This window comes from Ranitomeya imitator, chromosome 2 (genome assembly GCF_032444005.1).
Source record: "Ranitomeya imitator isolate aRanImi1 chromosome 2, aRanImi1.pri, whole genome shotgun sequence".
NCBI lineage: Eukaryota > Metazoa > Chordata > Amphibia > Anura > Dendrobatidae > Ranitomeya > Ranitomeya imitator.
This window is the reverse complement of record NC_091283.1, coordinates 350,767,674-350,782,363: the sequence shown is the minus strand read 5'-3', so window position 1 is coordinate 350,782,363 and position 14,690 is coordinate 350,767,674.

The window sequence follows — 14,690 nt, the reverse complement described above, 5'->3', positions numbered from 1 at the left end:
CCATAAGGCCCTACGAGCCACGTTGGAGAGTCCTGCTGCTCTGGCCGCCATTCTGACCGAATCCACCGACGCGTCCGACAGGAAAGCCGCAGCATCCTGAATCACTGGAAGCGCACTTAGAATTGAATTTCTGGAAGCGCCTTCTTTAACCCCTTAGCGACCGCCGATACGCCTTTTAACGGCGGCCGCTAAGGGTACTTAAACCACAGCGCCGTTAATTAACGGCGCTGTGGAAAAAGTGAATAGCGCCCCCCAGAGGCCGATTTTCTCCGGGGTCTCGGCTGCCGGGGGTAGCCGAGACCCCAGAGAACATGATTCGGGGGGGGGTTTAACCCACCCTGCATTTGCGATCGCCGGTAATTAACCGTTTACCGGCGATCGCAAAAAAAACAAAACGCAATCTCTTTAATTTCTCTGTCCTCCGATGTGATCACACATCGGAGGACAGAGAAAAGGGGTCTCAGGTAGCCCCCCAATACTCACCTATCTCCCCCGATGCTCCTCGTGTCTCCCGGTGGGCGCCGCCATCTTCAAAATGGCGGGCGCATGCGCAGTGCGCCCGCCGGCCGGCCCCGCGAGAATCTTTGGGGTCTCGGCTGCCGGGGGTAGCCGAGACCCCAAAGAGCATGATCGGGGTCGGTTTTACCAACCCCTGTTTTGCGATCGCCGGTAATTAACTGTTTACCGGCGACCGCAAAAAAAAAAAAAAAGTAAAGTGTAATTCTCTGTCCTCTGATGTGATCGCACATCAGAGGACAGAGAAATAGGGGGATTCGGGGACCCTACAATACTCACCTGTGTCCCTGGATCCTCTTGCTGCTCCTCCTGGCCGCCGGCAGAAGAAAATGGCGGGCGCATGCGCAGTGCGTCCGCCATCTGTCTCCATCTGCCGGCCGGCAGGAGAACAGCAGTTGGGGCTAAAATTAGGGTTAGGGATAGGGTTAGGGTTAGGGTTGGGGCTAAATTTAGGGTTAGGCTTCTTTCACACTTATGTCGGTACGGGGCCGTCGCAATGCGTCGGCCCGACATACCGACGCACGTTGTGAAAATTGTGCACAACGTGGGCAGCAGCTGTAGTTTTTCAACGCATCCGCTGCCCAATCTATGTCCTGGGGAGGAGGGGGCGGAGTTACGGCCACGCATGCGCGGTCAGAAATGGCGGATGCGACGTACAAAAAAAGTTTCATTGAACGTTTTTTTGTGCGACGGTCCGCCAAAACACAACTGATCCAGTGCACGACGGACGCGACGTGTGGCCATCCGTCACGATCCGTCGGCAATACAAGTCTATGGGCAAAAAACGCATCCTGCGGGCACATTTGCAGGATCCGTTTCTTGTCCAAAACGACGGATTGCGACGGAATGCCAAACGACGCAAGTGTGAAAGTAGCCTTAGGGCTAGGGTTAGGGTTGGGGCTAAAGTTAGGGCTAGGGTTGGGGCTAAAGTTAGGGTTAGAGCTGGGATTAGGGTTAGGGTTTGGATTAGGGTTGGTATTAGGGTTAGGGTTGGCATTAGGGTTACGCTTGGGATTAGGGTTAGGTTTGGGATTAGGGTTAAGGTTAGGGTTGTGATTAGGGGTGTATTGGGATTAGGGTTAGGTTTGAGGTTAGGGTTGAGATTAGGATTAGGGGTGTGTTGGATTTAGGGTTTTGATTAGGGTTATGGTTAGGGTTGACATTAGGGTTGTTTTGGGGTAAGGGTTGTGATTATGGTTAGGGTTAGTGATTAGGATTATGGATCAGGTTGGGATTAGGGTTAGGGGTGTGTTGGGGTTAGGGTTGGAGCTAGAATTGGGGGGTTTCCACTGTTTAGGTACATCAGGGGGTCTCCAAACACGACAGCCAATTTTGCGCTCAAAAAGTCAAATGGTGCTCCCTCCCTTCTGAGCTCTGCCGTGCGCCCAAACAGTGGGTTACCCCCACATATGGGGCATCAGCGTACTCGGGATAAATTGGACAACAACTTCTGGGGTCCAATTTCTCTTGTTACCCTTGTGAAAATAAAAACTTGGGGGCTACAATATCTTTTTTGTGGAAAAAAAAAATATTTTTTATTTTCACGACTCTGCATTCTAAACTTCTGTGAAGCACTTGGGCATTCAAAGTTCTCACCACACATCTAAATAAGTTCCTTGGGGGGTCTAGTTTCCAAAATGGGGTCACTTGTGGGGGGTTACTACAGTTTATGTACATCAGGGGCTCTGCAATCGCAACATAATGCCCACAGACCATTCTATCAAAGTCTGCATTCCAAAAAGGCGCTCCTTCCCTTCCGAACTCTGCCGTGCGCCCAAACAGTGGTTTACCCCCCACATATGGCGCATCAGCGTACTCGGGATAAATTGGACAACAACTATTGCAGTTCAATTTCTCCTGTTACCCTTGTGAAAATAAAAACTTGGGGGCTAAAAAATCTTTTTTGTGGAAAAAAAATTTTTTTATCTTCATGGCTCTGCATTATAAACTTCTGTGAAGCACTTGGGCATTCAACGCCCAAACAGTGGTTTACCCCCACATATTGGGTATCCACGTATTCAGGAGAAATTGCACAACAACTTTAGTGGTCTAATTTCTCCTGTTACCCTTGTGAAAATAAAAATTTGTGAGCAAAAAGATCATTTTTGTAGAAAAAATGCAATTTTTTTTTTCACGGCTCTACGTTATAAACTTCTGTGAAGCACATGGGGGTTCAAAGTGCTCGCCACACATCTAGATAAGTTCCTTAAGGGGTCTAGTTTCCAAAATGATGTCACTTGTGGGGGGTTTCCACTGTTTAGGCACATCAGGGGCTCCCCAAACGCGACATGGCGTCCAATCTCAATTCCAGCCAATTCTACATTGAAAAAGTAAAACGGCACTCCTTCTCTTCCAAGCTCTGCGGTGCGCCCTAACAGTGGTTTACCCCCACATATTGGGTATCAGCGTACTCAGGAGAAATTGCACAACTACTTTTGTGGTCTAATTTCTCCCGTTACCCTTGTGAAAATAAAAATTTGTGGGCAAAAAGATCATTTTTGTGTAAACAAAAGCGATTTTTTATTTTCACGGCTCTACGTTATAAACTTCTGTGAAGCACTTGGGGGTTCAAAGTGCTCACCACACATCTAGATAAGTTCCTTAAGGGGTCTAGTTTCCAAAATGGTGTCACTTGTGGTGAGTTTCCACTGTTTAGGCACATCAGGGGCTCTCTAAATGTGACCTGGCGTCCGATCTCAATTCCAGCCAATTCTGCATTGAAAAAGTCAAACGGCGCTCCTTCACTTCTAAGTTCTGCGGTGCGCCCAAAAAGTGGTTTACCCCCACATATGGGGTATTGGCGTATTCAGGTGAAATTGCATAACAAAATTTATGGTTACATTTCTGTTTTTACACTTGTGAAAATAAAAAAAATGGTTCTGAATTAAGATGTTTGCAAAAAAAAGTTAAATGTTCATTTTTTCCTTCCACATTGTTTCAGTTCCTGTGAAGCATGTAAAGGGTTAATAAACTTCTTGAATGTGGTTTTGAGAACCTTGAGGGGTGTAGTTTTTAGAATGGTGTCACACTTCATTATTTTCTATCATATAGACCCCTCAAAATGACTTCAAATGTGATGTGGTCCCTAAAAAAAATGGTGTTGTAAAAATGAGAAATTGCTGGTCAACTTTTAACCCTTATAACTCCCTAACAAAAAAAAAAAATTTGTTTCCAAAATTGTGCTGATGTAAAGTAGACATGTGGGAAATGTTATTTATTAACTATTTTTCATGACATATCTCTCTGATTTAAGGGCATAAAAATACAAAGTTTGAAAATTGCAAAATTTTAAAACTTTTCGCCATATTTCCGTTTTTTTCATACATAATCGCAAGTAATATCGAAGAAATGTTACCACTAACATGAAGTACAATATGTCACGAAAAAACAATCTCAGAATCAGCGGGATCCGTTGAAGCGTTCCAGAGTTATAACCTCATAAAGTGACAGTGGTCAGAATTGCAAAAATTGGCCTGGTCATTAAGTACCAAATTGGCTCTGTCACTAAGGGGTTAAGCTGGGATTCCAACTGTTCCAGCCAGACCATTAGGGATCTGGCTGTACATGTCGCAGCCACTGCCGGTCTCAAGGATCCGGCTGCCATCTCCCTGGTACCTTTAAGGAAAGTATCCGCCTTCCTGTCAAGAGGGTCTTTAAGGGATCCCATGTCCTCGAAAGGTAATGCGGCTCTCTTTGATGCCTTCGCCACCGCGGCATCTAATTTAGGGGCCTTGTCCCAGGTATCCACAGCCGCATCCTCAAAGGGATACCTGCGCTTTAAAGCTGGTGGCAATGAACCTTTTTTCTCCGTTTTTTTCCATTCCCGGAGAATCAGGTCTTGAATCTTATCATTCACCGGGAAGGATCTACGTTTCTTGTGTTCCAAGCCGCTGAACATTAGCTCCTGACGGGAAAGCTGCGTCTTAGGTTCTTCTAAGCCCATCGTACCTCTGACCGACTTAACTAATTTATCCACCCGGTCCAGAGGCAGACAGAATCGGCCAGAGTCCTCTTCTGATGACGAGGAAGAGAGAATTGAGCCATAAGACCCTTCCTCCTTATCTTCCTCCGAAGAATCAGAGATCACCGAAGCTCTCTGTTTTGAACTTCCCGCCTGGGACAGAGATCGCAGGGATTCCCTTACTTCCATACGAATCATCTCCCGTAGATTAGCCGTAGAAGCAGATTCTTCCGCTACCTAGGGGAGGACAATAAGGGTGATACCATCTATCTAGCCTGATGTCACTCAACCCCTCTACTCCTGTAGACCTCACCGTCTGTTGTATACAGGAGGCGCACAATTTTTTAGGGTAAGAATCTGGTAAAGGGACTTCACACAGGGCACACTCCTTATGTTTCGACTTTGCACTTTTCTTCCCCTAGAATGACAAAGTATAAGGGGCCCGCGTCACTGAGTGAACATTCACGTAGATCACTTACCAGCGTACGCCAAAAAAAGGTACCGGAACACGAGGGGGTTCTTTGCCAGTCGATGCTCTAGATCCCTGCTTGGATGAGCTTTTACGGCTGGACTGGTCACTTCTGGCATGCTCCTTCTCCGTGGGCTTCTGTCGCACCTCATCCGGCAGCTGAAGCTGCCGCTCACCATCACTCTCCATGATGCAGATGTGGCCAAAAGCAGAGCTCTAAATCCAGCTCCTGCTTAAATCCCCCTCAGATCCGGTCAGCAGGCTGCCTGGCGCCACTCTCATTGGTTCCTGCTGATGAGGCTACAGCTGGGGGGTCAGCGCAGTCTGTGAGGAGTCCGGCGTTCAGGATCGATGGGCGCTGCCATCTTGGATGAACTGCGCATGTGCAGTCACCCAGTGACCCGGAAGCGCCTGCTGACTCCGCCCCCCCGACGTCACCGCACCCGGAAATGCTCCAGCAGACGCTGAGAGCGGTGCAGGACGCCGAAGAGCACGCAGTAGCGCTCCGGACAGCGTTCCCCTCCTGACACCGCTACCTCACCACCGCGCTGCACCGCCGCATGGAACGAAGGAGCGCTATACTTACCGGCGCCGGCGCTAGAGGAGATCAGGAATCCTCCGGACTCTGCTCCCTGCTGTCTACGTCACTGACGTGCAGTCCAGAAAGGACCACCGTGACGTCTTCCAGGGGCTTCCGCACCGGCCGAGGTAGGAGACCCCCCCCCCGCTACCTGATTCAGCCGGCCGGCCTGGGATCCATTCCTACGAGATTTCATCTGTAGGATCCTGTCCCTTCAGGAACAGGAAACCAACTGATGCATGGGGAGAGGTGCCGCCCTTTTGTATCTGTAGGTTTCCTGTTCCTGAAGGGCGGAATCCCTTTCTCGTAGTGCTGTCATGGGAGTCCGAATAAAATTCCAATTTATTGCAACGCATTTCAGAGTACAACCAACTCCTTTCTCAGGCATGAGGCAGAAGGTTCTACTTCGAAACGTGTTGCAATAAATGGAGTTCGCCTGGATTAACCTTTTGTCAACAGCAGCACCCGGGTTCCACCGCATTCCTTTCAAGTTTCTTGGTTATGTCCTCTCTCTTTTTTTGTGTTAATATAACTTCTGGAACAGCAGCCACAAATGGATTATACATAACTCTTTACATAGTTTTACCACACACAACCCGATCAGGTGAGCGACCAACCCTCAAGACTCTCCTTCACCAATGGCCCACTGTGTTAAGGCTGGTTTCACACGTCAGTGGCTCCGGTACGTGAGGTGACAGTTACCTCACGTACCGGAGACAGTGACACAGGTAGACGCATTAAAATCAATGCATCTGTGCAGATGTCATTGATTTTTTGCGGACCGTGTCTCCGTGTGCCAAACACGGAGACATGTCAGTGTTCGTGGGAGCGCACGTATTACACGGACCCATTAAAGTCAATGGGTCCGTGTAAAACACGTACCGCACACGGACGTTGTCCGTGTGCAGTCCGTGTGCCGTGCAGGAGACAGCGCTCCAGTAAGCGCCGTCCCCCCCACATGGTGCTGAAACCGTGATTCATATCTTCTGTGCAGCAGCGTTTGCTTCAGAGAAGATATGAATAATCCTTTTTTTAAAAAAGTTTATCGTGTATAAAATAAAGGTCCCAACCCCCTGTGCGACCCCCTCCCCCCCCCCCGCTGTTCTGAAAATACTCACCCAGCTCCCTCGTTGGCTGTCGCTGCTTCCTCTCCTGGCCGCACCTTGTACTGTATACGGTCACGTGGGGCCGCCGATTATAGTCATGAATATGCGGCTCCACCTCCCATTGGGGTGGAGCCGCATATTCATTACTGTAAATGAGCGGCCCCACGTGACCACTCATACAGTAGAAGGTGTGGCCAGGACAGGAAGCAGCAACAGCCAGCGAGGGAGCTGGGAGCTGGGTGAGTATTTTAATCACAGCAGGGGGGCGCACAGGGGGTGGGAGGGGGGTGGGGACCTGGATCTGGATTTTACACACTATTATTCATATCTTCTCTACAGCAAACGCTGCTGCAGGGAAGATAGGAATGGGGCTTCAGCACGATGCAGGGGACAGCGCTAAACTTTAGCGCTGTCTCCGGCACGGTGCGTGTGGTACCCAGTGGGCACACGGGCGGCACACGTGTGCCACACTGATGTGCCACAGAAACGCACCGGCACACGGACACAGATAATTCCGGTACTGATTTTTCCGGTACCGGAATTATCTGGACGTGTGAGACTGGCCTTACACAGGGAGCGACTTTTCTTTTTTATTTCTCTAAGCTAATTTAGTTGGAGTTTAAGGGCATACAATTAGTTTTTGCCATGACACATGCCAATGTTCCTTGTCAGTCAATTGTAGATTTTATGGGTTCCTATTGAAGAGAAAGATTTATTAGAAGACAGTCAATTCTAGAGTATGTCTTGCAGAATGCAACTGCATTGATTTTGTGTATATATATATATATATATATATATATATATATATATATATATATATATATATATATATATATATATATATATATATATACAGGTCCTTCTCAAAAAATTAGCATATAGTGTTAAATTTCATTATTTACCATAATGTAATGATTACAATTAAACTTTCATATATTATAGATTCATTATCCACCAACTGAAATTTGTCAGGTCTTTTATTGTTTTAATACTGATGATTTTGGCATACAACTCCTGATAACCCAAAAAACCTGTCTCAATAAATTAGCATATTTCACCCATCCAATCAAATAAAAGTGTTTTTTAATAACAAACAAAAAAACCAACAAATAATAATGTTCAGTTATGCACTCAATACTTGGTCGGGAATCCTTTGGCAGAAATGACTGCTTCAATGCGGCGTGGCATGGAGGCAATCAGCCTGTGACACTGCTGAGATGTTATGGAGGCCCAGGATGCTTCAATAGCGGCCTTAAGCTCATCCAGAGTGTTGGGTCTTGCGTCTCTCAACTTTCTCTTCACAATATCCCACAGATTCTCTATGGGGTTCAGGTCAGGAGAGTTGGCAGGCCAATTGAGCACAGTAATACCATGGTCAGTAAACCATTTACCAGTGGTTTTGGCACTGTGAGCAGGTGCCAGGTCGTGCTGAAAAATGAAATCTTCATCTCCATAAAGCATTTCAGCCGATGGAAGCATGAAGTGCTCCAAAATCTCCTGATAGCTAGCTGCATTGACCCTGCCCTTGATGAAACACAGTGGACCAACACCAGCAGCTGACATGGCACCCCACACCATCACTGACTGTGGGTACTTGACACTGGACTTCAGGCATTTTGGCATTTCCTTCTCCCCAGTCTTCCTCCAGACTCTGGCACCTTGATTTCCGAATGACATGCAAAATTTGCTTTCATCAGAAAAAAGTACTTGGGACCACTTAGCAACAGTCCAGTGCTGCTTCTCTGTAGCTCAAAAGTGGCTTTACCTGGGGAATGCGGCACCTGTAGCCCATTTCCTGCACACGCCTGTGCACGGTGGCTCTGGATGTTTCCACACCAGACTCAGTCCACTGCTTCCTCAGGTTCCCCAAGGTCTGGAATCGGTCCTTCTCCACAATCTTCCTCAGGGTCCGGTCTCCTCTTGTCGTTGTACAGCGTTTTCTGCCACATTGTTTCCTTCCAACAGACTTACCATTGAGGTGCCTTGATACAGCACTCTGGGAACAGCCTATTTGTTGAGAAATTTCTTTCTGGGTCTTACCCTCTTGCTTGAGGGTGTCAATGATGGCCTTCTTGACATCTGTCAGGTCGCTAGTCTTACCCATGATGGGGGTTTTGAGTAATGAACCAGGCAGGGAGTTTATAAAAGCCTCAGGTATCTTTTGCATGTGTTTAGAGTTAATTAGTTGATTCAGAAGATTAGGGTAATAGGTCCTTTAGAGAACCTTTTCTTGATATGCTAATTTATTGAGACAGGTTTTTTGGGTTATCGGGAGTTGTATGCCAAAATCATCAGTATTAAAACAATAAAAGACCTGACAAATTTCAGTTGGTGGATAATGAATCTATAATATATGAAAGTTTAATTGTAATCATTACATTATGGTAAATAATGAAATTTAACACTATATGCTAATTTTTTGAGAAGGACCTGTGTATATATATATATATATATATATATATATATATATATATATATATATATATATATATATATATATATATATATATATATATATATATATATATATATATATATATATAATATATAACAATTGGTAGGGGGAAAGAAACCAAAAAAAGCACAACAACAAGGAGACAGGGCAACATACAATCCTGTAATGGTAGAATAATGGCGTAATGTAAAAAATAATAAATATAAAGTCAACCACAGAATTGAAAAAAAAAAAAAATATATATATATACAACAATTGTAGAAAAAAAATATATATATATGTATAAAAGATATAATATATATATATATATATATATATATATATATATATATATATATATATATATGTGCACGCACTAAACAAAAATAATGAAAAAAATGAATGAATGAAAAATGGGTGATACACCTTTAAGAGAGACCCAAGAGGTTTAATATAATGTCTATAATTGCGGTAGGATATGTAAGACCCAGTACTTGAAAATGTGGAAATTGCGCGGCTACATATAATATATGCTAATATTCTTAAATACTAGTAAGGAGTACAGGGGGCTGCTACATAGATCAGGAGACACTGTGGCATATAACACATAGAGTGAATTCTGTTGTTGCTGCAAATAGCTAAAATAAAGTGTCTCAAAGCAGGCTATACCTGTAATGCTGCCCTCCTCCTGGATGTGTGGGGACTGGCACATCCAGGAGGAGGGCAGCATTACAGGTATAGCCTGCTTTGAGACACTTTATTTTAGCTATTTGCAGCAACAACAGAATTCACTCTATGTGTTATATGCCACAGTGTCTCCTGATCTATGTAGCAGCCCCCTGTACTCCTTACTAGTATTTAAGCATATTAGCATATATTATATGTAGCCGCGCAATTTCCACATTTTCAAGTACTGGGTCTTACATATCCTACCGCAATTATAGACATTATATTAAACCTCTTGGGTCTCTCTTAAAGGTGTATCACCCATTTTTCATTCATTCATTTTTTTCATTATTTATTTTTGTTTAGTGCGTGCACATATATATATATATATATATATATATATATATATATATCTTTTATACATATATATATATTTTTTCTACAATTGTTGTATATATATATATATATATATATATATATATATATATATATTTTTTTTTTTTTCAATTCTGTGGTTGACTTTATATTTATTATTTTTTACATTACGCCATTATTCTACCATTACAGGATTGTATGTTGCCCTGTCTCCTTGTTGTTGTGCTTTTTTTGGTTTCTTTCCCCCTACCAATTGGTATATATTTTTGTATAAATAAATCTATTTTGAACTTATTTTTGGGCATTTGTTCGGTTGTGTGTTCTCTGTTTGGTTATATATATTTTTCCGATTGGTCCTCATTATGTCCATCTTGGGATACACATAATATATATACATATTGGGCGTCCTATTGAGTTACCAAAGTACTTATGTATCCTTTGCTCTGAGTTTTTTCATATATATATATATATATATATATATATATATATATATATATATATATATATATATATATATATATATACACACCGAAGCACTTATCGATAGGTAGTTGCTAACTACCTTGTTATGACCTGGTGGTTAAGAGGCCACACTGAAATGACCTGGTGGCTAAAACGCAACATGGAACGAGCTCTGAGAAGGTGGTATCTCTACTGACCGCAGTCCCTAATCCTAACAACACAACTAGAAATAGCCGTGGGATGTTCCTGACACTCCCTAGACACCTCGTCAAAGCCTAAGATATAACTACCCCTAAAGAAGGAAATAGAAAGCTATCTTGCCTCAGAGAAACCCCCAAAAGGAAAGATAGCCCCCACAAATATTGACTGTGAAAGGAGAGGGAAATGACGAACACAGAAATGAAATTAGAATTCAGCAAAGGGGAGGCCAATACTAAACTAGATAGAGAGCAAAGGATACTGTGCGGTCAGTATTAAAAACTACAAAATCCACGCAGAGTTTACAAAAATGAACTCCACACCGACTCACGGTGTGGAGGGGCAAATCTGCTTTCCCAGAGCTTCCAGCTAGCCTAAATAAGACATGGTGACAAGCTGGACAAAAGAGACAAAATGCAAAGCAATAGAGTCCAAACAAATGGACAAACAAAACTAGCAAAACTTATCTTTTGCAGACAAGGACTGGCCATATGAGAAATCCAAGGGAAGAATCAAATCCAACCAAGAACATTGACAGCAGGCATGGACTAAAGCCCAGAGCAAGTTTAAATAACAAACCCAGGCAAGGCGATTAGTGAAGGCAGCTGCTACAGCTACCCAACGGAGCAGCAGTTCCACTCGAAACCACCAGAGGGAGCCCAAGGGCAGAACTCGCAAACATACCATTAGCAACCACAGGAGGGAGCTCCAGAACGGAACTCGCAACACTACCTGCCTTGTCTGCAGTTTGCCAACGACTCAGAGTTGACACAGAACCACCCCTGCCTGTGATTCTTTCAATTCCTGTGAGGTCACAGACACAAAAAGAGGACTTTGTTTTGGAGGCCTGTGCAGGTGATCATATCTGCTTTTTTTTCCTCTGTGACTCTTTTCAAATTTTTGGAGGATTTTTTAAGTCCTCTTTTTGTGTCTGTGAGCTTTGTTTGATGTTTAGCATTAGGACTGGCAAAAAGTAAGGACCCTTGACGAGGGTAACCAGCTTGCGTATTGTGGCCCCAATATTAACCAATACCTTACATACATTGATATGTTTTTTTTGGCACTTTATCTTGCAGGGTGCAGTCGGACCAAGATGGCTCTGTAAACTGGCCTCTGTTCGCACAGCATGCGTTTTGTAGCACTGGGCAGCCCGCCTGTATGTGCTTTAGTAATAGGCTGTAAGCCAGATGCTCTGCATTGCCCGTGTGAATAACGCCGCATACAGACCATTATGTTTTAGTGCACTAAAATACCAAACAGCCAACACTGGAATGAAAGTGATTGTTTCATTGGTATTGTTGCACCTGTTTTTCTGCCATCATTAATCGGGTCCGCTGCACCCTGCCAGTGCATTTGTTTTGGAGGCCAGAGCAGGTAATCATCTCTGCTTTTTTCTCTGTGACTCCTGTGATGTCACATCAACAGGAATCAAAGAGAAATGTCCGATTTGTATCAAAGTTTTGGATCAAACTCGCCAATACAAGTGTATGGGTCAATGAAAATATTGGCCAGTACCCCGGATGCCATCCATGTGCTGTCTGTTTTTCATGGACTTTTTATTATTACAAGTATCCTCTGAGTCGCCCGCCAGGGCCGTGGGGTGTCCGGTGTTCACAGGGGGATGTCACGGTGGAGGCCCGGTCCATGGCCCTGGGCGCCCATGTAAAAGGGAAATTTGAATAAAGTTTATATTCGTGATGCCACCTGTGGTATTCGGTCAGTGGGGATGGACGCTGCTTTGAGGGGTCCTCTGGGGTGATGTTATGGCAGCTAGATGGTATAACTTCCCACAGGTGAAGTATGTCCCCAGGGCTTCCCAGTGTGTAGATGAAAGATGGTGAAGGGCGCAGTAAAGAACGAGAACACAGGTTTGCAGTCTATTTACCTGGTTTACTGAAAACTTCAGGCAGCCACAGTCCAGGGCACCAGATCACAGGGCAGGCAGGGTCCAGCCGGCTTGGAAGCGAATCCAGAGTCCCCTTTTCCAGGTGGAGATTAAAGGGAACCTGTCACCCCCAAAATTGAAGGTGAGCTAAGCCCACCGGCATCAGTGGCTTATCTACAGCATACTGTAATGCTGTAGATAAGCCCCCAATGTATCCTGAAAGATGAGAAAAAGAGGTTAGATTATACTCACCTGGGCAGAATGCTGTAGATAAGCCCCTGATGCCGATGGGCTTAGCTCACCTTTGATTTTGGAGGTGACAGGTTTCCTTTAAGAAAAAGCAACAAAGAAAAAAAGCGAAGGTCATACAAATGGGGATCACCACACACTGGATTTAGCAAAAATAGAAACAATTTTTATTATACTGCAATACACATGAAACAAGCAATACAGAAAACAGTTAAAAACAATTAAAAAAGGCAACACACTTGTTCCTTAGAAACAGAGCCCATAATAAGGCCAACACCTGCGCTGAAGCAAATAGGTCAATACCCAATAGGAAAAATGCCTATATGGACACCACTGTGCATACACTTATAATACAATAGAGTAAACCCATAGGTAAGTATTTAAGGTTGACAAAGTGGAGGACAATCCTATAACACTATAGCACTTGCACGGTTTTCACCAAAAGATGCTGCCGTAAATACAGCCATAAATGCTATCCCTCATATAGGCATGTGTATGGCTTCTGACAGGTCACTGATCCCTCACTTCAAAAACCTGACCTGCACATCCAAACATAGACTAAGTGTGAACAGGTGCTGAACCCAGAGTCGCCAACTCGTATATAGTTAAGTAAATAGGGCAGCACACTGCAGCGCCAAAACATGCAAACTTGAAAACACGAAATTTGAACTGCATTACTGCACTAGAAATATGAAAAATGAGAGCTTTTAGCGCATAAAAATGGCCAATTTTATGTGTACCTCGTAGCCACTTTACGGCATCTCTCTTATACGAGGTCCTACGCTTGACCTACCTCGCTGAGAATAAACGTCTCCATCGGAATGGGTACATGTGAAACCTCTTCTTGGACTCAAATTCTCTTTCTCTGTGGAGGGGTATTGGACCTACTATAATTAAAACACCTGAAGCTAGGAGGCGGGGAGTGCACGATCAGAAGGCTAGAGAATACATTTCAAAAACCTGACCTGCACATCCAAACATAGACTAAGTGTGAACAGGTGCTGAACCCAGAGTCGCCAACTCGTATATAGTTAAGTAAATAGGGCAGCACACTGCAGCGCCAAAACATGCAAACTTGAAAACACGAAATTTGAACTGCATTACTGCACTAGAAATATGAAAAATGAGAGCTTTTAGCGCATAAAAATGGCCAATTTTATGTGTACCTCGTAGCCACTTTACGGCATCTCTCTTATACGAGGTCCTACGCTTGACCTACCTCGCTGAGAATAAACGTCTCCATCTGAATGGGTACATGTCAAGCGTAGGACCTCTAGTGCAGTAATGCAGTTCACACTTAGTCTATGTTTGGATGTGCAGGTCAGGTTTTTGAAATGTATTCTCTAGCCTTCTGATCGTGCACTCCCCGCCTCCTAGCTTCAGGTGTTTTAATTATAGTAGGTCTAATACCCCTCCACAGAGAAAGAGAATTTGAGTCCAAGAAGAGGTTTCACATGTACCCATTCAGATGGAGACGTTTATTCTCAGCGAGGTAGGTCAAGCGTAGGACCTCGTATAAGAGAGATGCCGTAAAGTGGCTACGAGGTACACATAAAATTGGCCATTTTTATGCGCTAAAAGCTCTCATTTTTCATATTTCTAGTGCAGTAATGCAGTTCAAATTTCGTGTTTTCAAGTTTGCATGTTTTGGCGCTGCAGTGTGCTGCCCTATTTACTTAACTGATCCCTCACTGACCTGCACCCTAGTTTACATAATGAATATTATATATATATATATATATCTATAATATAACGGTGGGAGCGTCACTCTGTCCGAAGCCTTTATAGA